This window comes from Girardinichthys multiradiatus, chromosome 24 (assembly GCF_021462225.1).
Source record: "Girardinichthys multiradiatus isolate DD_20200921_A chromosome 24, DD_fGirMul_XY1, whole genome shotgun sequence".
NCBI classification, from domain to species: Eukaryota; Metazoa; Chordata; class Actinopteri; order Cyprinodontiformes; family Goodeidae; genus Girardinichthys; species Girardinichthys multiradiatus.
The window spans coordinates 20,581,390-20,607,047 of NC_061816.1; the positions used below are offsets into that span (position 1 = coordinate 20,581,390).

Genomic DNA, 25,658 nt, shown 5'->3' on the forward strand with positions numbered 1-25,658 from the left:
TTGCTAATAAATAGCAGAAAAATAAAATTGTATATTTTCCCAATATGCTGTCCAAGGTTTCAAAGGTTATTTTTTCCAAAAAGTGCCGCTTAGTAAGTTAGGGGAACCTGTTATATGTTACTTGTGAAAAATCTTTCTCTCTGTAGAATGACTAGTCTGGAAAGGGCCTTTAAAATCAGTAACAATTGCGTGTGTAAAGTCGTTGCTCGTGTTATCCCATCTTGACATTGTGTCAACACACACCTATATGTTCCAAACCAGCAAACTCCCAGAATTCCTTTCTGTACAGAGTAATCCCTGTTTTCCATGATGATAACAATTTTTTTTTTTTGGAACACTTTTTGTCCAGGCGTTTTCTTATTGTTGAATCTTGAAAACAGACTTTAACTGAGATTCATGCCCTGCATTAGATGTCCAGGGTTCCTCTGTGACTTCGTGGATCAGTCATTGATGCATTCTTGGACTTTTTTCATAGGCCTGTCAATCCTCGAAAGGTTCTCCTCCATTCCATGTTTACTCTATTTGTGGATAATGGCTTTAACTTATCATAATTTTCAAAAAGATACTAACAAGTATTTCAAGACAATATTATGGCATCATCTGAAAAACCAATGTCTGGATCCTGGAGACATCCGCAAGCATTTAAACCACCAGCTGGCTCCTCGTCACCCCCACTGATCTTCTGATCTCTCATTTGCCAGAACTGTTTTACCTGTTCATTCGTGTAGACCTTCATTACTAGATGTAGAAAAATGTTTAGTCACAAAAAATTTATTGAAGATGTTTTATTGCAAAATTTGGAAAAAGCTTGAAAATCACATAATTGATGGGAGGATTTCTTGGCTGCAAGAAATCAGTGCACACGCCGTTTTGATGCTAATCAAAGCTAATATTTGCACTTACATGCAGCTATTTAACTGCAAAGAAACATGATTGTAACAATTATTCACACCGTCAGGGTTTATTTTTAGAAGATGGGGGTTGGTCAAAAATGTGCAGCAATCATTAGGGCATTGTTTGGAAATGGACGTCTATTTTACAAGATTTTGCTACTAATTAGCATTTACATTACAAACTAAAGAGCCTCTCTGAGGTGGTTTATTGTGTTACAAAGCTATTTAAATATGTGTTAATAGCACAGCCAGGCATTCATCTACAGATTTTCTGTTTACTTCAAAATAATTGCCTGTCACTTAAATATCCAGGCCCCTGGGGCACTTTAACGTTCTCAGCAGATATCAATTTCCCTTAAGCGGGTCTTAAACTCCCGCCTGGTGTTAAAATGAATGGTGCAGGGCTTGACCCCAGACAGCTGTTTGACCTCTGACCTTCCAATTGTCTCATTGCTTTAGCAGCGCAAACAGAGACAGAAGGCTGTCTGTCTGTTGACCTCATGGTCCGTTTGGCTACCCGCCTGCCTAATGTGCAAGACACGGGTGAAATTAGATTTATCATTCACCCACGCAATGTGAAATAGGCTCAAATAAAGGCAAATAAAAATTTAAATCTACTGAAGGTTAAAGAAAATTAGACTAACAGCAAGGAACCAGATCATTTTTGGTGCTTTACATAGAGCACAAACAAGAGTTCTACAAAATCTGTAATCTTTCATATTTGTACAGGAACACCACAATAACTGACTGAGTTTATCTTCTCTCTGGTTTATAAAATCTGTCAGCTGACAACTGAAAACTAACTGCCAAAGGGGAACATACATACAAATAAGTACAGTATGCGCAACTGATGTAAGAACGTTCAAAGATTTGCGATGAGATGGTGAAAAGTTATGGAGTTTAAACGAAAATTCAACATGGAAGACTCACCACCACGCCATGTCCAATCACTCCTCACTGTCAACGGCAGGTCCGCACTCCTCCTCAGCCAATCATCTCCCAGGGCATCACTTTTAAAGACCCTCTGCAAGGAAAACACCGCTATTCTGCGGAGCTTCGAACCTTCTCCACCATAGGCTCCCAACTCCTTCCATACCAAGGCCTACGCCACCACCAGGATCGGATCCCAGGGGAGAAGACGTACCTAATCATAATCCTAAGATGTTTATTCAAACCTACTTCATCCTCAGCATAATGATCGTAAAAAGTCCTATATTTTTGTGAACTTTGCAGAAAGGATCCCTTCTGTGCCTATATACATGAAATCCATTTTCTGGGTATTAAGGTATTAACACAAAGCTTTTAAACAAAAATCCATAACAATCTAATATCTTTTATTCAACTGTAGTTTTGGAACAGTGTTATCTTAAAAATAATGTTGAGTCTTCTCATTTTCACATCATGACTGGGTTTAAAGGAGCATTAGGAACAGTGTGCCTACAAATGTTTTAAATATTTTTTATACTCAGCCCATGCATATTTTAGAATTATAGAATCAAATTTTGATTAGTGCAAGTTTTTCAAATCTTGAGTAAATCAAGATCTAACGCCGTCCAAATACAACAAAAACAGTGAACTACCTCTTTAATTTAGCATCAAAGCTTAAGCTTGGAGTCAAATACCAGCTTCAGCATTACTCCCCAGAAACAGGGTACATCATTTTACTTTACTCCATTTACTGTAAATACAAGTAAACTATAGAAGGCCTTGTTTGGGATGCAAGCGACAGAAGCTTTATTTTTTTCAAGAGTTTGTACCGCCTCCAGTATGTAGCATACCGGTAAGTCTGTTTGGTTTGCGCACTGGGCAACTGGTGTGAGGTGGAATCAACCATTACCTACCCTTCTGCCCAGCCTTCAGATAGCAAACACCACTGGAGCAGTTCATCTTGATAGGGCACTTTGGGAATGAAGTGTTTTTTTGATGGGTACCAGAACCCAGGCAGAGGTTTGACTTGGTCACACAACTCAAAACAACCATCTAACCTCAGTTGATCCCTGGCCACCCAGACGGCATGAGGGCAAGTCTACCTGGTAACGTCTGAAATTGTAGCAAGGAAGCATATGGTGACTGTATGTGCATGGTGTCAGAAGGCTACACTAGAGATCTCAATTGAGCATACAGTAAAGAAGTTGAGTGTGAAACAAAGGTGACAAGCTTGTAGACCGCAGTCCACCAAACTCTTACAAATCTTCTGCAGAAACCTGCTTAAAACCTCTACTTCCTCCAGATAGTCAAGTTAATTCATCTCCTGGGTTTTGTCGACCCAGATGGGCACATCTGAATACCTCACTCCACCACATTATCAATAAGAGTGATAGGCAGTGTTGATGTATAACAAATCTATTGTATCTGAGCAATTGTAGTGATGCAGCAAACCCTTTTTCCTTAAGCAAGAGATGACATTGACAATATGTAAAAAATGTCATAGTTTTAGGTATGGTCTTGACCCACATGCAGAATGACACTCGGGAGATCAGTCATCGAAGTTTAAGATATTTATTGTAACCGATGAGGTGGTAAGTCTGGGACCTGGAACCACCAACTGTGTAAAAACAGGAAGAGCAGGTGAGTTTAATACCTCCGTGAGAAAACTAGTAGCTAAATAAAGGTTGTATCTTATAGGGGAGTGTGACCAGAACCGCCAGGGGAATTGGAGATGCAGAGTCGCGAAGCTCAACACTGAGGTCATTGTGATAAGGTAAGTTGAATCCGAGGGGCTGGAGTTATGTCCGGGTTTGAGTGCGATGGAGGGTGGACAGGCTGTTGACGACTTGGGTGTTGGTGAGTAGCCAGGAAGCTGCCAGCTAGGTAGTTGTCCAAAGAGGGTGCTTGAGGTTTGAATCCTGAACTGAAGACCTTGGCCAAAATCCAGAACATCCACTGTGCTTTAGTGTTAGCGAAAGACTGGAATCAAACATGGTCGGTCACCTGAAGGAGAACACAACAATAATGAGTCGAAGTACTCAGAGAAGTCTTAGGTTTTTAGACATACAGCTGGCTTGGTAATGTTACCACTGTCAGCGATGAGGTACTGGCAGCCTCCTGCTTAAATACACCCAGACATCAATCAGTAGATGACTTGCACCTGTTACCCAGGAAACCCGGAACGTCAGCGCCCTCTAGGGTTGAAACACAGTTAGTAGCAGGTTAGGAGAACACAAACAGAGAGATTCCAGAACTCCGACAAAAAAAAGACAACTTTCCCATCTGTGTTAAGAGTGTGTAACTGGTACAAAACTAAAAAGAAAATCAATCTACATGAGAGCATTTGTCTAAATGTGGCTAAAAAGTTGTTAGACTTGATCAAAAGTGTAATTTTTTGTGTGTCTTTCTGATAGGACAATTCAAAACAACCATAAAAAGTAAGTTCATGAATGGGCCGCATTTAGAGGGTTGCATTCTTTAAACTTCTCATTGTGTCGGTTACCATAATTCTGGGTGCAGAAAAATCTACTATTCAACATGACATATGATGTAGGTGCAAATCCTATCTACACTCGTGGAAGTATTAGATTCTATTATTGAATATTCAGTTCTAATATTCAGATATCAAGTTCTAATTTCAGCTTTGGCTGTGAGATGTTTAAGGTGTTTCTTGCATTTACAGCCCATTTCAAATTACCCCAGAGCACCTCAGTGAGATCAAGCTCTGGGCTTTGACTAGGCCCAGGTCTTTCCATTTCCTCATTCTCAGGCAGTCCTTGAATTTAATGGAATGTTTTGGGTTATTGTCATTTTGCAGGTTCCAGGTCTGCTTCCAGTTCAATTTTTATTTTCATTTTTTGATTGGTCTCAAATTTCATCAAGCACCCTCTGATGCATGGCAGAATCCATTGTGGATTCTATGATGATGAGCTGGCCAGGTCCTGCTGCAGAAAAACATCCTCAAACCATGACACTTCCACCTCCATGCTTTGCAGTTGGTATGATGTTCTGTTTTTGTTATACTCTAAGTCAGACCATATAGTTCAAATATAGCCTCATCTGTTCAAAGACCGTATTCCAGAAGTTCTGTTTATGTCTGTTTATGTCTCTCTGGCAAACTTTAATCTGGCCTCTATGTTTTTCTTACAAAGCAATTGTTTGCACACCGGACAGAAATGCACCTTCATACCAACAGCAACATTAGCAAGAGCCTGCTGCAAGCCCTACGATGATATTTTAGGGGTTTTGGGGACCTCTTTTAGTGTCTTACGGTCTGCTTTCAGGGTGAACTTGATTGAACAGCCACACCTGGGACTGCTGTTATGATACACCTTTGTCTCATTTTTTTCCATTTTAAGTTGGAATAAATGAAGAGGAATTACTTTTTTAAATTTCATTTTAAAACAGTCTTTTATTATCATTTTATATTTTTTGGAAGTTTTTTTTTTTTGTGGCACTTGTTGCCTTTATATTAGTAATTTCTTTAGAAAGTAGGCAGGAAAATAGGGTGGAGAGGCGGGAAAGACATGCAGTACAGGTCTTTGGGTTCGGGACTCAGCTGTGTTGAGGACTGAAGCCTCCATTTATGGGTCAACCGCTACGCCATGCGCTGCACCCCAATTTTTCATTAGTGTTAAAGTTGATTTTAAATATCCATATATTTAGATATGTTAATACAGGCTTTCACAGGGTGTCCTAATTTTTACATATGACTATAATGAAACATGGTTTTTGTGACATGTGCACTATAAATACCCACAAAACAACCTTTTTACCGGCTGATAAGGAAATAACCACCTTTTGTTGCTAACAAATATTGAGATCATATATGTCCTGGTGGTTTTCTAGAAGAAGAATTAAAGCAGTTTGCTTTTGCTAGATGATAACAGAAACCAGTGTGTCCTCAAATAAGTTTTAAATATCACTGACAGAAATAAGAAAAGAGCAAGATGAAAATGTTCCATGTAACCATCTAGTTCCATTCATCAAGCATGCTATTATATTTCTAAATTTAATCTAATTAGTTCAAAGGCCCCTCTTGGCTCAATATTCTATCAAAAATAGCAACAGAATCATCCAGAACAATTTACAGACAGCATAAACAACTCAAATACATAAAGAAGTTGCGATGAGGAGTTTATAGTTTATCAACCTGCCTGTTTGTCTGCCAATCAAACCATCCGTCTGTCAAGAAGTCTGTGATATAGAGAAAAAATTGCTCTCAGAATAGAACTGTTCTCTTACACAATCAAATGATTTGTCTCCCGTGAAAAGCTTTACAGCTGATGTCTGCACTGGTTTATTGGAAGAAAGCAGTAGAGGGTTACAGATCTACAGTAAACCAGAAGTTTGATGTCACTCCTCCTTTATCCATAAAGGTAGTGAAGAGTTATTGCATATGAAGGGTTAATCAGTGCTTGCCTGTTGTTGCTTGTATTCACTTCCAGTAGACACGAATACTTTAACTAGTGCGTCTGGGCCTTTCTTAATGAAAGAACATGGGAAAGGGAGGATTTATGCTGGTTATGTTCATCTCATATGTTTTTATCTCATAGAATTTCATCCCTTTTGTGTTGTTTTGATTGTTCTGCTGCCATTTTGGGTATAACTTGTATTGAACAAACTAAGAGGTAATCAAATATCTTAAACATCATAGATCCTCTGATAGAAGTCCTCTAAAATATATTTTTTTAAATGGGGCACTGCTCGTGGCGTGGCAGTAGAGCACGTGAACCATATACGAAGCCTTCAGTCCTCGACACTGCTGACCCTGGTTCGAGTCCCCAGCCCCAGCGACCTTTGCTGCATGTCATCGCCCTCCATGCAGAAAGATCCCCGGCTGGGAGTTGAAGCCAGGAACTTCTTGCTGCAAGGAAACACTGCTACCAACTATGCCACCGTGAAGCCCGTTTTGTAAAGTTATTATCAGTAATATTTTCATTATCAGAAGTAAAAAGATGTGCTGAAAAAGTATGCACATCTTAGGGATTGATGGAAATTAGCATATATACACCGCATCAATCCACTGATTTCATGAATGAGGTGATCGTGAGTCTGTCATTTAAAAAAAAAAAAGAGACGATGGGGCAATGCTGTTGTTCTTGTTGATGCAAATAACAAAGGTATAATGCCAGTAATTTTACATAGAAACATTGATGTTGTTTTGCTGAATATATATCCACTACCACAGCATTATATCCCAGTTGTGTTATAGTTCTGGTCAACTAGAACAGGCATTTTATGGCTGACAATCCACAACTTCTTCACTTTTCACCAAATTCACAGTAATGTGACTGTCTACTAACCTACAGCTAAGGGAACTGTTACCAGTATTAACTTTACAAAACCTCACTTAAAAAACAGGAAATAACCATTTAAGTTAGTGTTAACAAAAAGCTAATGTACTTCGTTCATTATTTACACGGTTGGGGGTTAGCTGAAAGCAAGACTAATATATGCAGGCTCTAGTAAACTGTTTTAGTTAAGAAAAAAGAAGAAAGGTGACAAGACAATTCATCTTGGATTTTTGGTTTGGATGTATTTTAAGTTGCATTAACTGTAACAATATGCTTTGTATTTACAATTTTTAATATTAAGGAATTAAATAAACATAACAGAGCTGGCAAGTCATATAGAAATAATCTGGAATACTCCCGGAAATAATACCTGTAACTGCTTTTATATAAAAAAAAAAAAGTTTCAATTGCAGGGAAAAAGCGGCAGGAGATGACATCATGACAAATCTGAGGTTTTGGTTTAAACTAAAGACTGATACTTGAAAGTGCACAATAATGAATTTTATTTTCAATAACACATTCCACGTCCCTAGAGCCAGCCTAAGCATCCGGGTATTGGGCTGCCGAGGTCTCCACCTTCGTCCGCCGCCCAATCCTCTTTGCACCGGTCCCTCATGGTTCCCCTGCAGGTGGTGGGCCCACTGGGGGATGGCCTCACGTCTCTCGTTCGGGCCTCCTGGATGCCTTCCTCGGGAGGTGTTCCAGGCACGTCCCACCGGGAGGAGGCCCTGGGGGACGGCCCAGGACACGTTGGAGGGACTATGTCTCCTGGAGGAGCTGGTGGAGGTGTAGAGGGAGAGGGACGTCTGGGTGCCTCTGCAGAGTCTGCTGCCCCCGCGACCCGGTCCCGGATAAAGCGGATGACGACGAAGATTTTCAATAACACATATAATGACACCAAAAATTATACATACACCTGGCGGATTTAGGACTTTTTTATTTAACTTATTTTAACATTTTGGAGTGAACCAACCAGAGTCCAGATTAAACCTGATAGGGACTATTTAGATGGAGCTAAAGATTAGGGTGATGTCAAAGTCGAAATACCATTTGTAACATGGAAAAGCCGGATTGCTGTTAAACTAATAAAGATGTTTTCCGAGGATTCAAATCATTTTCAGGCTGCAATGCTTAACACTGGTACATTGCAGCAAGAAGATCCCGGATTCAAATTTCAACCTGGGCTGTTTCTGCACGGATTCTGCATGTTCTGCCCATGTGTGTGTTCTCAACAGGTACTCCACGGTCCAAAAACATGGCTGTTTGATCACTGTAGAAATATTAATGAGTTCTCCCTATTCTTTCAATTTTAAAAACACTAGTCCATCTTATAGTCCTGTAAATGAAATATGAAATTATTTGTTTTATTTATATAAAGATTTTGTTTTACTATTGTATAATACTTAAATAAATAAAAAACAACAACAAAGGAGACATTTTTATGTTTTAATAGCTCCAAAACAATTCACTTTTTGCATCAGAAAAGAAATCTAATAGTCAGTGCTGTCAGTATGTTGGATGAAACACGTGAAAGAGTTTAAATAGCAACAATAATTTTCTAGTTTTATTGTAGCTGAAGTGGTCTGTTGTTTATTTTCCTTGTGTATCATTCAAGCTTTTTGATATTTTTACTGTATATCACAGCGCTTTAGGTTTTCTTGTCATTTAAGCCTCTGATGTTCAACTCTGCTTTTGTCTTCACTTGTCATCCTTTCTTCACAGACATGATGTCGGAGATTTTTAAAGACCCTTAGGGAATGTTTTCTTTAACGTCACCAGAAAGAAAACTCTGGTTTGAGGTCCTTCGTCACCAGGTACGTAAATAATATAAGCAAATGTAAACAATGCTAGCACATGTCAGGCATGTTTTCTGTCATTTTGTATCTCGCCGTCACTGCCAGGATGAATGAAACTGTCAAAACAATCAAAACAGAGTGATACTTTCATCATACTAGCACTGTATGCTTCTATAGAAGAGCCAAATAGTCAATAAATGTTTGAAGGTTCTAAGAGAATTCAAGTGGAGTATTTCTTTTTTGTTTGGTTATTTGTTTGGAAAAGTTGGAGTGAAAGGACATGCAAAGTGGTTTCATAGGCCCAAGATTGTTCCACCATGCGGAGGAATCGCTAGACTGATGTATCTGACATGTCTGAGAGTATATTTAAAGGACAGACTGTGTCTAACGGCTGCTTGCATATTTTTAAAAATGTTCAATGTTTTTTTTGTTTTAGCCAAAGGACTTTGAATAGACAGATCAGAGGTCAGACATCGGAGTGGAACACTGATAAAATACAGATTTTCTAATAAGAATGCATTATAAGATGAGTTCTGCAGTGTTACCTTTCTACAGTCTGCTTATCTAAACCAACTTTGAAACTTGGCAGGAACAAATACCATCAAGCTTTTAAGATAACTGTCAGACATTTAATTCACTGTTGTAGAATTCTGTCCCTCTCTTCTTTGCAGAGATGTTTTAATTCAAATTCAGCCACGTTGGAGGGTTTGGAACACACCTTTCAATGTCATACCAAAGCACCTCAATTGGATTGTTGTCTAGACTTTGACTAGGCCAATCCAAAACATACATTCTCATAAAGAGACATAAAAAAGGCTTGTAGTAAATGTATGTGGACTGTACAGACATTAAATACATTGCGGCATGCGGAGGGGAAAGTCACTCCCGTCACTGTCTTATTTGTGTTCGTTCTTTTTGCTGATCGCATGTGAGCTACATTGCCCCCACGATTAATGGTGCGTTATGTTTTGCTGGGATCCACAACCTTCCTGATGAGGGGCTAAATGAACACAGAAGATGCATCTGCATGTTTAATGTTGAGAAATGGCCTTTAAGAATGTAGCAGAGGTGGGAGATTGCTAGGAAGAACTTAGTTTTAGGGACTTCACCTGTGAATAAGGTCTGCTGTTTGTCAGTTTGGAATGTGAAGAGCTCATGATACAGAATGTTTTAATGTATTCTGTTTGGTCTGAGGTATTCAATCTCATTTTCTTATTGAAATAAAAGGTATTGGGCTTGCCCATAACCTATCGTGTATAGCCTCATGAATTGCAGTCAAGTTCCAGTCATGAAGTGCTCAAACATTTTGACCCCTGTACTGTTTGGATATTGATATGTCATTTATGTGGATAATCTTAAATAACATTTTTTTAAGTTCAGAATGTTTTTTTTTTGTTTCTCTAAGTCATTCACCCATATTTCATTTCATAGCAAATCTAAAGAAATGGAAAAACAAATGTGAGACTCAAGCTGCATCATGCAAATGACTGACAGCTTCTAAGTTGATAGCGGTCACTGAATACTAAATTCTGAGCATCACATTGCCCATTTCTGTTTGCATTTTTCTAATTACTGCCTTACTTTTAACTACAAAAAAAAAAATAATAATTTCCTCAATGCCATGCCAAACCTTAACTTTGAAATCTACATATTCAAAGCATCCACCAGGGAATACAGAGCTTATCTGAGGTGAATCACCAGTTGCACACCCACTACGAATGAATAAAGAAAGATTGGAAGAAACAAATAAATGGAAATGGCTGCGGAGGTGCTGATGGTTGGTTCAGCCGATGCACCGACCTTGTGTGAGCTCCGAGTTACGAAGAAGAGAGTTTTAGTTCATTTTCAATATTCTGTCTAACCTTGACAACATTTCAGCTGCAAATTCAAGTTAAAACTTTACTTTTGACTTTTTAAAAACCTCAGCTTCTCTGCTTGCTCGTGCACGTCCACTGCCTGGTTACTACTAATGTGATCTGTTGCATGTGCGCTGAAGTGAATGCAAAGAAGCAAAATAGGTATCAGGGTTGGCCTAGGGGTCCAAAAAGACCTGAGTGGTCCTGCAGGGGGTAGTGAAGACATGCTTGGACATGCTCTCTAAATGTCTCCAGAGAGGAGGATGTAGAGATGCATTTTTCTTAAAAACATACAACTGTTTATTCCATCCACTTTGCTTTTAAGCTCTGTGCCTTTACCCCTTTAGGACACTGTAAGCAAACACAATTTGTGATGTTTACTTGGTTGCATTCACCTGGGTACTCCTCAGCAGTGGCTCTGGCGTGTTGGAGCGTCAGGTACATCAGAGTGGTCTGCAGGATCTAAGGCATGAAGGGGGAGACAGCGAGGGGGGAATCGATGCCTCTTCGGTGGGGCAGCTGCAAGCAATTACCTGAGAGGGAGAGAAGGAAGGCTGTGATGTTACCCGACGCTGAAGGCCTCTCCACAGCTCACACCCTGAGGCTCTTTAATTACTTCACCATAACCCTGAATATCTGTCAGAACCAATCAGAGGCAGCAGGGAAACAGGAGCACGCCAAGGCGTTCAGTTGTTTGCGTGGCAAAGACTCAGAAGAAGCTTAGCACAACATTTGTGCTTTCATTAATGCCCATAGGGTTCCTGTGCAGTCTGGGAAAGTATGGAACCTGGTTTCAGGATTTTCCAAGTCTCGATAAGTATGAAAAAAGAAAATAGAAGTTCAATACTGAAAAAATATTTGCTTTTCCAGGCTTTACTCCCCATCTTGCCTAAATGTCTTGTTCTGCTTTTCTTCCTTGTATCCTTTGTTTTTTCTTTCTTACATACTTCCATCTTTCCTTCATTTTGTCCTTCCTCCTGTATGCCCTTCTTTTCTTTTTTGAAGACTCAAATTTTCAGTCTTCTCTCATTTAATTGCGTTCTCACTCCATTCTCTCATTTTGTTCTTCCTTGTGTCCTTCTTTCTTGTTGTGTCCTTCTTTTCTCTCTTGTGTTCTCCCTGCTTTCCTTTTTCTCCAATTCTCCCTTGTTTGTTTTTTCATTCCTTTCTCGTTTTCTTCCTTTTTGCCTCACTTCTTCACCTAATTTTGCCATTTTACCTTCCTTTTAGCTTGGTGTCCTTCTTTCTTTTATTCCTATCTTTCTTCCTTGTTTCTGCCCTTCCTTCCTTCATCGAATACTGCCTCCCTCTCTCCCATCCTTGTTTTTTTCCCATTTTATTTCATTGTGTCCTTTCTTGTTTCCTTGTTTTCTCTCATGTGTCCTCCTCCTCCATCTCATGTCCATTCTTTTTCTTTCTTTTCTTCTTTGTGTCCTTAGTTCTTTCTTTTCATTCTTGTGTTCTTCCTATCTCCCAGTTTCAGATTTTCCTAACTACCAATTTAAAGCTTGCCCAATTTAGAAACATGTGCCCTAAAATCATGCTGAACTTTAGTATTTTATATTTTAAGATGAACATAAAGGACTAAGAACTCTAGAAAGTTGCATCTGGAAAGTTGTGTACTTTTATACATGATAATTGTGTGGGGCCTGTGGTGGGGTCAGCTGTATGTCCTGTCACATAAAAAGCTGTGAATAAAGCTTTAGCAGGTGTTTGTTTTGGTTTTCTTTGCAGAAGCAAGCTTTAAGATGAAGGATTCACCAAGTCAGACAAGTTAGTGAAGAACTGAAAAATCTGCATCCTTTTCGTCCTCTTTTTTTTCATCTACCCTGCAGGATGGTATGGCTGCATCCCCCCACCATCACCACTTCTCCTCCGCCCCGTCATCGTCCCCACCTCACCATATGCTCGGCGCCGCTTGTCTTTTAGAACCACTTTGTCACCCTCCCCAGTTTGAAGGTAGTCTTTGAAAGTGGTGTCGCAGGATGCAAAACATCCCGGGGAAGGGTGGGACGGCAGCAGACAATGATTAATACCGCTCTCAGTGATCTCCTTGAAGGTAACGGAGGCATCGTGGCATTGCAGTGGAATTACTTGGCTTCGGAGGAATGCAGGAAAGAAAGAGGAGGAGGGGAGGATGAGACAACGACACCATATTTCTTTGACTCACCATACAAGGGTGTTCGTTTTAATTAAAATGTTCAGGAGAAGCACATTATTCACAACGGGCTACATTTTATGCAGCTAGATGAAGTTGGAAAACACCACCAGATTTTTGAGGGCTTTGCTATTTGCACATTTAAGCTCTAAAGTCAAACTTGTACACTTTCCTCAACAATCAACTTTTGAAGATCCTTGGACAATCCATGTCATGTCATCCCATTTTAGAAGCTTCTTAAACATCTTGGTGTTCACTTTTACCATTAGAGATATTTTTAAAATGCGTTTTTATCACAGAATAAAGGGGTTTAAAAATAAAACAGTACCTAAATATAAAAATAAAGGTAAAAGTCACACATGAAGTTATACTTCCATTGGAAATATATGGATATTGGCTCTATTAGGATTAGAACACTTACACACCTGAATAGGATCTTCATGTACAGTATTATCAGCTCCCTACAAGAACCAGTCAGCTCTGCTTTTGCTTATCCTTTCATGCTGTGTCATAGCATCTCAGACCTCTTTAATCACACAGGTGCACCTTAATAATTTAAAATATAATAAAAAAGTAAAATCATTTAAGTTTCATTTAAGCAATTCAAAATATTTTCTGGAATTATTACACACACAGTGAGACATTATAGGTGTTTAATTATGTTTATTTAGATGAACAGCTAACAGCTCATTAAAACCAAGCATTCACTTTCCCCCAAAAATTACAGAATAACATACAACCCATTCTTTTCAGGAAATGTTAATACAGAAAATGTACATTATGGCCATTTTACTACCTTCAAAACCATGGGGAAGAGCACTAACTTGACATTTGTCAAGCAAACAGTGACAGACTCCTTCCACAAGAGGGGTAGGCAACAAAAGATAATTGCTAAAGAAGCTAGTACAGTCTTACTTAGCACTATACGAAAACACCATATCAGGTTCTGTTTGCCTTTACTATTAATAACATAATTCCACTTTTTAACCTTGCTCCGTCTTCCACTTTACAAAAAGTCAATGCAAAACTTTATCAAAATGTTATCATGTCTAAGAAAGTTAGTAAAAAGGAATTATCTTTCTGTCTGTCTTTAAGAGATTTACTTGAGAGACTTACCTTGCCGAACTTCTAAAATACAAACACCGGTTAGATTTTCTCTCCCTTAAACTTTATAATTTATTTGCTTTACAATCATGGTTGACTGTAGCCGCAAAATGCAAAGACTGTTGATCTGTTATAAGTTACCCTTTGTTTGAGATCTGTATTTGAGATTGTTGAAACCCAAAATAGGCATCATTTGTCATAAAAGGTGAAAACGTTAGTTTGAAAGCCCTTACCTTTCTTATATTTTTATAGCTTTAATAAGTTTTACTTTTGCTTCAACTTGCTACAGTATACAGGTCCTTCTCAAAATATTAGCATATTGTGATAAAGTTCATTATTTTCCATAATGTCATGATGAAAATTTAACATTCATATATTTTAGATTCATTGCACACTAACTGAAATATTTCAGGTCTTTTATTGTCTTAATACGGATGATTTTGGCATACAGCTCATGAAAACCCAAAATTCCTATCTCACAAAATTAGCATATCATTAAAAGGGTCTCTAAACGAGCTATGAACCTAATCATCTGAATCAACGAGTTAACTCTAAACACCTGCAAAAGATTCCTGAGGCCTTTAAAACTCCCAGCCTGGTTCATCACTCAAAACCCCAATCATGGGTAAGACTGCCGACCTGACTGCTGTCCAGAAGGCCACTATTGACACCCTCAAGCAAGAGGGTAAGACACAGAAAGACATTTCTGAACGAATAGGCTGTTCCCAGAGTGCTGTATCAAGGCACCTCAGTGGGAAGTCTGTGGGAAGGAAAAAGTGTGGCAGAAAACGCTGCACAACGAGAAGAGGTGACCGGACCCTGAGAAAGATTGTGGAGAAGGGCCGATTCCAGACCTTGGGGGACCTGCGGAAGCAGTGGACTGAGTCTGGAGTAGAAACATCCAGAGCCACCGTGCACAGGCATGTGCAGGAAATGGGCTACAGGTGCCGCATTCCCCAGGTCAAGCCACTTTTGAACCAGAAACAGCGGCAGAAGCGCCTGACCTGGGCTACAGAGAAGCAGCACTGGACTGTTGCTCAGTGGTCCAAAGTACTTTTTTCGAATGAAAGCAAATTCTGCATGTCATTCGGAAATCAAGGTGCCAGAGTCTGGAGGAAGACTGGGGAGAAGGAAATGCCAAAATGCCAGAAGTCCAGTGTCAAGTACCCACAGTCAGTGATGGTCTGGGGTGCCGTGTCAGCTGCTGGTGTTGGTCTACTGTGTTTTATCAAGGGCAGGGTCAATGCAGCTAGCTATCAGGAGATTTTGGAGCACTTCATGCTTCCATCTGCTGAAAAGCTTTATGGAGATGAAGATTTCATTTTTCAGCACGACCTGGCACCTGCTCACAGTGCCAAAACCACTGGTAAATGGTTTACCGACCATGGTATCACTGTGCTCAATTGGCCCGCCAACTCTCCTGACCTGAACCCCATAGAGAATCTGTGGGATATTGTGAAGAGAACGTTGAGAGACTCAAGACCCAACATTCTGGATGAGCTAAAGGCTGCTATCGAAGCATCCTGGGCCTCCATAAGACCTCAGCAGTGCCACAGGCTGATTGCCTCCATGCCACGCCGCATTGAAGCAGTCATTTCTGCCAAAGGATTCCCGACCAAGTATTGAGTGCATAACTGTACATGATTATTTGAAGGTTGACGTTTTTTGTATTAAAAACACTTTTCTTTTATTGGTCGGATAAAATATGCTAATTTTGTGAGATAGGAATTTTGGGTTTTCATGAGCTGTATGTATGTATCATCCATATTAAGACAATAAAAGACCTGAAATATTTCAGTTAGTGTGCAATGAATCTAAAATATATGAATGTTAAATTTCTATCATGACATTATGGAAAATAATGAACTTTATCACAATATGCTAATATTTTTAAGAAGGACCTGTACTGTTAGGTTTACAGTTATCTGTTTCTGTGGGTAAAACATTAAGACTTACCTAAAGCCATGACAGAACTGTTTAATCTTTGCAAGAATATCACCGTCCACCTTCAGCACAAAACCAAATGGATGGTGCCAAACACCATTAACTGAAATACATACAATCTAAAGAGGGGCTGTCTATCACAAAATAAATATACTATTCTTTTAACTTCTTGTAAAAAAATTCATGACCATATTGTGACTTCCCTAGACTGTCACACCTAAAATCCAATAGATTTTATAGATGTCCTTTGTTCTTGCTTTTTTTTTTTGCCAGACTTCAATGTTTCAGAACATCTAACAGATTTGACCAAATAAACTGGTTGTCAAAAAATCATTCTCACTGTGGAAGAATTTCAGCCCACTCTGTTGCAGAATTGTTTTAATTCAGCCACATCGGAGGGGAGCATAAGATAAGATAAGACTTTATTCATACCCTAAGGGGGGCATTGAATTGCCACAGCAGCAAGACAAAGTAAAAGGTACACATCTAGGAAGATAATATAAAGAAAACAAAATAAAATAAAAACAAATAGTGCAAGCAAAACAACAAAAATAAATAAACACTATATATGGTTATGGCAAATGGCCTGTACTTATATAGCACTTTATCAAGTCCGAGGACTCCAAAGCACTTCACACTACAATCAGTCATACACCCATTCATACACACATTCACACACTGACAGTGGTAAACTACATGGTAGCCACAGCTGCCCTGGAGCAGACTGCCATACAATTGGCACCACAGGGTCCTCTGACCACCATCAGTAGGCAAGGGAGGTGAAGTGTCTCTCAACTGTGGTGGATGGAGCGGGAGGTTCGAACCGGCAACCCTTACCAGTGTAGATTATTTACCATAAATAGTCATGACCCAATTTCTTTACAGCAGATTATAAGAAGATTATGGGAAATGACTTTAAATCATTGGTTGAGAAAGCAGGTAAACAAGTCCCCCAAAGCAGGTTCAAATTGACTCATTGTGGTTAAAAAAGTCCTGGGGTAGACAGCTCCTTTTAGTACCCGAAATAATTGCAAAACAGCAAAAAAATACAAAATTGTGAAAAAAGGACCAGCAGTTAAAGGCGTCATCAGTAGTTGTCCAATGTTGATGAAGGTCTTTTCAAAGTTTTTCTTTGGACATTGGCTGGTTTTTCCACTGTATCTGTAAAATGTTTAGAACAAACAACTGAAACGTTTGCCTTAAAATGGTCAATGGACAAAACATGTGTTCCAGATAAGACATTCTCCATCCTCATTGGGCACACATTTCTGCACTGATGCTGTCAAGTAATGTACAGGTATACCATTATACAGTCTGGCTGTAATCCAACAACAATTACTTCAGTTTTGTTTTTATTCAGCTAAACACGTTATGGCACATCAACACTTTAATAGGTTCATAGTCACCTAGTGACATTGTAATGTAGAGCTGTGTGTCATTTGCGTAGTTACAACTTATCTTGTTGTTTGTTATGATTTGAGATAGGGGGAGCATGTAGCAATTGAATAGAAGGGGCACCAGGATGGAACCTTGGGGAACCCCACATGTGATTTTTACAAATTCTCATATAAAGTTACCGACTTGACACAAAAAAATCTCTGTCCCTCAAGTAAGAATCCCTGTCCCTCAAGTAAGAATCAAACCAGCTAAGTAAGAATCAAACCAGCTAAGTGCTGTATCAGACCAACCCACAGTCACTCTAGTGATATACCATGATCAACAGTGTTGAATGGTGCACCAAGGTCCAATAATACCAGCACTGTGGTTCTTTCACAGTCCACATAAATGACATTTGCATTCATGCAGAGGCCTGGATGAAGTCACAGAAACAATTTCAGAAGAATTGCCCTGAATACTTCAGCAAAGTACTGCAGGAAAAAGATAAAGGCGAACAAATAGGAGAAGGGAGTGGCCAGGTGCTTCCTGTGATGGGACATCCCATCACCATGGAGACAAGGGTCAGAGGGCGCTCCATGACCGCACGCGCTGCACACAGCTGAGTGGCCAGGCTTTAGCATGAATTACCCACCGGCTGAGCCGCTGCTGTGGAGACACTGGAGGAGAGGTCACATGCACAGTGTCCCTTAAACGCACACAAGCCACAACGAGGCTTAGTGTGCACCCAGCTAGACACAACAGCCATTCTGCGATCAGCACAAATGCACTCCTAGAAAGGATGAATTAGGTCAGCTTCGTTGGTCAAACAGGTCGGCTCTCACCGCAGCAGGGCACTAAACACAAATTATTCTCACTAGAATGCCTTAATGCCAAAGAGGGAACAGGACAATGTGAGGCTGGACCTCCATTTAGACTGTCCCACAGCTCAGCAGGACACCACACCACACACCTGGACACCAGAACAATTCTGACAAATTGAATCTGAGTCTGTCAATAAACATGTGCTTGGATGGTAATTAGCCCATTGAACAGCCCAACAGATCAGCTTTTCACACTACCTAAAATGCTAAATGAAAGTGATGTATTTGATTCATAGACAAAACATAAACATGGACATTTAATAAGAAATATTGATTTGTTTTAACATTAATATGTTTTGATCTTGTCAACTTTATGTAGCAGACAATACAATAACCTGTTTTATACACAATGGGTTAATTTGTTATGAGGTTTTGTGATCATCTTGTACTTTTTCAAATGCCATGTCGTTTTGAATATGAGAAAGTATATTTCAACCAAACAAATAAAATTGTTTTCAATAGAATTAAAGCACTTGGTTAAAGATTTTACACATAGAGCATATTGATACTGTATCATAAGTTTGCTATGCATTCTGGATAAGTATGGAAAGATATTAGCTTTTCACACATTATTCCGTTCCACTGTCAAATGGACTGAATTTACATAGACCCTTTCTAGTCGGAACAGCGTTTTAAATTAGTTACATTTTACTCACCTGCACTCACAACGAATATGCATTAATACACACAGACCAGTCAGCAACTTGGGGTTAAGTGCCATACCCAAGGGCACATCAACATGAGCTGGGTAAAGAAGCTGAAATCAAACCCACAACTTGATTGCGACGATTGTAAGACCATGACTATTCCCAGGGAGCCACATTCAGGCATTTGTCCCAATTCATCTGTTGTCTTTCCATCCATTCACCTATCCATCCATTTATCCATCAAACTGTGCACCCCTTCGTCCGTCCGTCCGTCCGTCCGTCCGTCCATCCATGCAAACATAAGTCCTTCTATTCAACCTCTTTCACCCTTCTATTTTCTCTAGGCTTTATATTAAAAGCCTGTAAAAATATCCCTTATGCTAAAGTTGCTACAAAATGACATACAAATGTGGAATATTGTGCCTGAAAAAGTATGACAAAAAATATACTGTATTGTTTAATTTAAAAAACAAATTTTTATGCTGACCTATGTTAGATCGCTGACCTACACCTCAACCACGGTGTCATCATAGCTGACACCGTGGCCCACTGGAGAGCTTGCTTTTGCCAGCATGGCACAATAATCCCACACAGGAGCAAAAGTAAGCTGGACTGTTCTGCAGATCGTTACACCCAATAAAAGGTCAGTGAATGGCTGGTGTGATCTCTAGCCAGTTTACTGCCAGAGAACACTGTATCTAAGCTGTCATCATCTGATAACCGGTGAGAACGACTCATTCGCTTAAACCTCTTCTACACACCTCTGGGACCTCAGCAACACCTCGCAGCATCATGAATCAAACACAAACCCACACACAAACCATTGTCAGCGTAGACAATAGAAAGTCGACAACAAGTTTGTGACAAAGATTGTAAACTGGTTGCACAGCGGAAATGTAGAAGCACATCGTCTCTTCCTGATGTCTAATCATGGCAGACATCAACAACATCACCCTTATTATTGCAGTAATGAAACTGAATCAGTCTCACACGGATTCATTTGTAAAAGAAAAATAATTAAGACAAAGGTCCTGCATCAAGGAGACGAATCAGAGAGACAACAAAGTATGATACATGACAGTCCTCCTGCGGTGATGCAGGCCTGTCCTTTGTGTCATGACTAGTCACTCTGGCATTAATCAGCGCGTCGTCCTATCTTGTTAGGCTGAGCTGAGAGATGATAGGGAGACTGCAGGTCTTTAATCAAGGTTAGAATAATCTGCAATGGTAGCTGATTATAAACCTGATCATCAGCAACATATTGTCATATCCTAATCATCCAAATAAACATAGAGGGAGACCTGCCCTCATCCCCCACGTGGAGGAATAAATTATATGTGTGCACACACAACATCGGGGATTTGCAATTTGCAAACATGGATGCCCACGCATATGTGTGCACGCGAAGATGTTCAATCTTTTAATGCTAATACAGTGTTTTAAGGCGTCTTTTAAAATGCCTTCGCTTTAAGTGACGAAGAAATAAATAAAAGAAACCCCCAGCTTGAAAGACATCTATCAAGGCACCAGATAAACAATGAATCGGTGCCTCTCAAGTGGATGATAACCTCAACTTCTTTCTAATCTACTTGCATGTGCTTTGTCGCTTCTTTTTTTTCTTATTTACTCTCACTCTTTTATTTCACCTCGCCATGGAGGGGGTTAGCCTCCCCTCTTCCCCTCTGTCTTTCTCCTCCCTCCCTTCCAGGAGCTCATTACTCCGAAACCGAAGCCTCGGCTGTTTTTCAGCTCAGTGAAATTATAACACGACCGGCGACGGCACTCGTTAGCAGCCTTGTCAATCACCGGAGCGGGCAGGGGGAGGTGGTGGTGGGGGACTGAAGCAATCGGTGCCAGGGTCAGCGATGAAGATGTTCATTCTCTATTCATCCATCGCATCTAGCGAGGAAATCAATTTACTCCGCGTCAGCGTCACAGTGCCTCGACAACAGCGGTGATATGAAAGAGTGGGGAAACAACTTCTGAGAGAAAGACAGAGGACAGTGGTAGATTCGTTTAGATAGAATCTAATAAACGTCACTCATCTTATTTTTTCACCTAAAGGTTGCCTCTATTCTTATGTCCTCTAGTGGAAGTTACTATTTGCAAAAGAAAATCAACAAATCCTGTGAAAAGCAGCTGAGTCCACCATTAGCGTTATTAATTATCAAACATCCTTTTTTAAGGTTCTCCATTTTGTGTTTTTCCAATTAACTAAAACTTTCCATAGTTTTCTAATGTGTTGTTCTCTACCACTAATCACTATTGACTGATTAGTAAAAAAAACTTTAAAAATGAGCTACATTTCAAGTTCAAGTCCACCATTTTCCATGTGAACTTGAAATGTACAGTTAGCATTGTTAATTTCTAAACCTAATATTTATATATAACACTTGTTTAAAGCTTTCCTTCAAGTTTTTGTCCAATTGAGTTAAATATTCTCTATGCCTCTATTCTTTTGTTCTGTACAATTCAATCATAATTGAAGAAAAACAGCTATGTTTCAAGTCTACTGTGTGCCAAGTTAGCCACGGTTAGCATTGTTATTTCTAAACCTAATATTTATAAATAGCTTCCCATCTCATTTTTATGAAATTCAACGTACTCTATGCCTCTATTCTCCACTAAAAATGGGGATTTAGTAAAGATTCAACAAATTCTGTGAATAAAAGCTTTTTATCCACCCATTTGTCAATTACCAACCCTTCCATATGTACACTGTCCAACCATCAATCTATCCATTATCGATTATCAATTGATTTGTTAATTCACTGGCCACCCATTTATACATTTTCACCGTCTATTATCCATCCATCCATCCATCCATCCATCCACCCATTTGCTCTTCTATCCATCCATCTGTCAGATAGATAGATGGATGGATGGAAGGACGTCCATCCATCCATCTGTTCATTTATCAATCCATCAATCTAGTCACCCTTCCTTTACCCTACATCTTTTACCTACCACTCATTTATCCATCCATCCATTTCCTATTCATCTATATATTCTTCAAACCATCTGCTTGTCCATTCATATCCCATCCACGCTCCTATCTTTCTTCTGTGTTTTCCTTACCCTAGCTATCTATTTTTCCTTAATTTTTCCTTGATTGTTTTTCCTTTTTTGCAGATGCAAGCTAATTCATTAACAGTATTTTCAAAGGAGAAAGAGGATAAAAGAAAAGTAGATGGGGAAAGTAACTGGCGACATCAGTGAACCCTGGTGTCCATTTTGCCGAAACTGTCTATCAGCAGCAAATCTGTGCTTGGACGTTGGATGGGGCTGGTTCTGGAAAACCTGAAGTGCGAGGTGAGAAACTGTCAAGTAGTGGGAAGTGACAGAGCAAAAGAAGGAGGATGGAGTGTCAGTTTTGCATGCATGGAGGCAAAAGACAACTACCAGGAGTGTGTATATGTGATTGGAAGGGGGGAGAGGGGTGCTTTCATTCCAGGAGATGTCATGCTGCTTGAGCAAACGGTTCTCCGTTAAGGCCATCCGCCTCCTGCTGCCGGCGTCAGCCTCATGCCAACGCTCCCAACACCGTGACTGCCTGTGCCAATAGCAAGCCTGCCGCTCGTCTCAGCAGAGCAGATGTCACTCAAATGCCCTCCACCTCCCCCTAAAAACTCCATCACCCCCTACCCACTGCCACCCTAACAGGCAGTCGTGTTGGTTGTGCCAAGAAGGCAACACCCGATGTGTGAAGAGAGAGAGAGAGAGAGAGAGAGAGGTTAGGAAAGCACAGCGTGGGTTTGGTGCCGATTTTTCGCACTCCCTCCATTGCCTGCCCCCAAGCCTCTCCCTCACAAACAACACGCCACATGCACTGGCACATAAACACATGCGCAGCCTATTCTCTCCCCTCACTCCTCACCCCGTGCAAAAAAGAGACACACTTTCCCCTGGTTCTCCCGAGATGACACCCCCTGCAGGTCTTTGGAATATTTTAATTCTGTTTCCGAACTCTTATTATGTGTGGAGAGTGTGACATGTGAATTGTAATTAGTCGCTCTGGGGGTGAGCAAAGAGAGAGACCCGCATTCTCAACCTTCCCACCCCCCAAAAAAAGGAAAAGAAACACTGGAGGGCAAGTACTATTTCCATTCCAATTTTAACCCTCCATCACCACCTAGGTGCTCCTTTTCTCACCTCTGTTTCTCCCTCTAACATTTTCCTTCACCCCCCCTGCTATCCTTTATCAAACCACCCCGGATCTTATCTTGCAAGGGAGTCCTGTATCAATAACCCTCCAGCCTCCGCTCCTCCACTACAAAGGGCCCGGCGACAGGGGCTAGCTGTAGGGATGGAAGATAATGGGATTGAGGTGGTACTTAAATCTCAGCGAACCACGGCTGCTCAAGTAATTAGTGGATGGGATCCATACTGGGGGCGCTAAGCAGAGCTAATGCCACCCTTGGCTCACTGCTAGAGCTAAATTAGCAGTATGGGAATGTGTAAAGCTATCACACGGATTATCTGCCTCACTCAATCTATCCACGTTCCTGACAGACACCAAGAAACCCAAACCCAGAAAGATGAGACCAAGAGAGGCAGGGCGACAGAGGGAAAGGAGGGAGGTAAGGAGAGGGGGATTGTAATTTCACAGCAGTGTCAGAAGATCCAGCCGAGGCCCTGTCTTTCCATTGAGGCTTCATTAGGGCAAACAATGGACTTCCCTGCCATCTAATTAGACTAGGTTAATGAGTAGAAGAGGCCTGCCGTTGATCCCCACTGTGCTGTGGCACAAGCAGAGGAGGCGGTCAAGGGGTCTTTGGGGCAAAGGGGAGTCATTTCATGGGTACACATGCTTCTGTACTGCAAAAAAGGAAATTCTAAGCTAAGCATGTCCATGCAAAGGAATAGATACAAAATAATTAACACAATATTATGCTGTGAAAGGTGAATGGGCACAAAGTGTTTGTATCCAACTACTGAGGATTAAAGGTCAACCAATGTCCATTTTTGGAAAGTTAGAGGTTGTGAAATTAAATATTTCACTACCTTGGAGTGGGACCAGTCAATCTATTCAGATTATTCTTGGTTTTCTTTAATGCTAACTTTTGTGCATCTCTCTCTGCCAGTTTTGTATTTTATCCAGGTTTGGGACTGAGAAGGCCACGGAGCAAGGATGATTTCTTTGTTATTTGTCCATATTTTGAGGGTCATTTGTCAGCTGAAAACCCATTTCCAGTCCATCAAGTTTTTATTTAAAATATCCTGTTTTTTTCTTTAATGCAACATTCCTAGACCCTTAAGAAGAGAAAAAAACATTTTTCCTTATTTTCATCTGACATATTTTAAAACCCTAGTTTTCAAATTAGACTGATAACCAGTGTAAATTCAAAAGGCAGCTTTCAAATGATGATTTCACCTATAAAAAGGTACTATCCACACCAACCTGGCCCTATATGGAAGTAATTGGCTCTTAAAGCTTGTAAAAAAAGGAACTGATTGCACCACCCATGGCAGCCTAAAGCGGCCCACTCATTGTTTGCAGGACTCTTTTATTTCAGGCACAGTCAGTCAGTCAGTCATTTTCTACCGCTTATTCCATAGTGGGTCGCGGGGAAGCTGGTGTCTGTCTCCAGCAGTCTATAGGTGACAGGCGGGCACATTTCAGGCACATTGGAAGGGTTTTAAACATGAAGTCTTTCTAAGGTCCAACCATAGTATCTCAATTGGATTTAAGTCCAGAGCTTTACTAAGTCACTCCAAATGTACTTAAACTTAATGACATAAACTGATAAAGCATGAACATTTTCCCTTGGATTCAGGAGAGCAGTCCTGAAATTACAAAGCAGTCCTAGACCATCACACTACCTCCACCATGTTTGACTATCAGTATGATAGTCTATTTCTGCAATGCTGTGTAAGTTTTATTCGAAATGTAACAGGATGGGCAATTTTCCCAAAAAGTTTTTTTTTTTTTTGTCAAATTTCAGACAGGCCTTTTAGTCAGCAGTGGTTTTTGAATGGAAACACTTCCATGGATGCCATTTTAGCACAGTCTTTTTTTTTTTCAAACCATGAGCTCTGACCTTAAGCGAGCCGAGTGATTCATGCAGTGCTTTAGATGTTCTGTTCACAAAGTCTCAGAAATAGTTTTGGAACTTTTTCTTAGCTGATAGATTTCAGGTACTTTGCTCCTTGTCTGTTTTCTTGACTTCCTTTAGATCAGAGCATGGTTTTTGATTTATAAGTAGTTTTTTTACCTTTTTGCTTTTAGACTAATTCATGTTGTCAAACAGGTACTATTTAATCAAGTACCTAATTTTGCAGTTCTGATAATAAACAGGCCTGAGTGTAGTCAGTCCATTTGGTGTCAGTTTTCTAAAAACAATTTATTTAAATAATTCATTTTTTAAATAGGGGGAATTATCATTTTACTTAGGGCCGGATTAGTTTTGATAACTACGTATGTTCCCTTAATAAATTACATCATCCTTGGAAAAAATCACATTTGTGTTTATTAAGGTTATCCTTTTCTGTTATTAAAATGTTTGATCTGAAACATAAAAAGCATGTGAAGAAAAGAAAAAACAAAGAAATCACTAAGGGGGCACTTTTCCATAGCACTGTACAGTGAACATGATCTGCCCTTACATGGACTGTTTGTTACCAAAAACTTAAATCTTTGTCCCATCTGACCAATGCACACAGTCCTATTTACTGCAGATATTGCCAGGTTTGCATAAGTGCTTATTATCTTGTAGCCATTTTCTGACTGAAATACACATTTGCCTTAATTAAATGACATTTTCTGGCCTTTCCTATT

The 25,658-nt window shown here is 40.0% G+C and overlaps 1 long non-coding RNA gene across 2 annotated transcripts in view; it reads right to left on the reverse strand.

Annotated features, from left to right (window-relative positions):
• Window positions 1-3,378: 3,378 nt before the first annotated feature.
• LOC124861761 overlaps window positions 3,379-25,658 on the reverse strand; it is a 42,746-nt gene continuing 20,466 nt past the window's right edge. The window contains exons 2-5 of one of the 2 annotated variants that reach the window (XR_007036738.1): window positions 13,353-13,473; window positions 11,165-11,302; window positions 3,909-4,015; window positions 3,379-3,824 (exon numbers count right to left, since the gene is read on the reverse strand). This is a non-coding gene — a long non-coding RNA (uncharacterized LOC124861761). The remainder of the gene's footprint in view (window positions 3,825-3,908; window positions 4,016-11,164; window positions 11,303-13,352; window positions 13,474-25,658) is intronic. The other variant, XR_007036739.1, reaches the window with a different exon arrangement.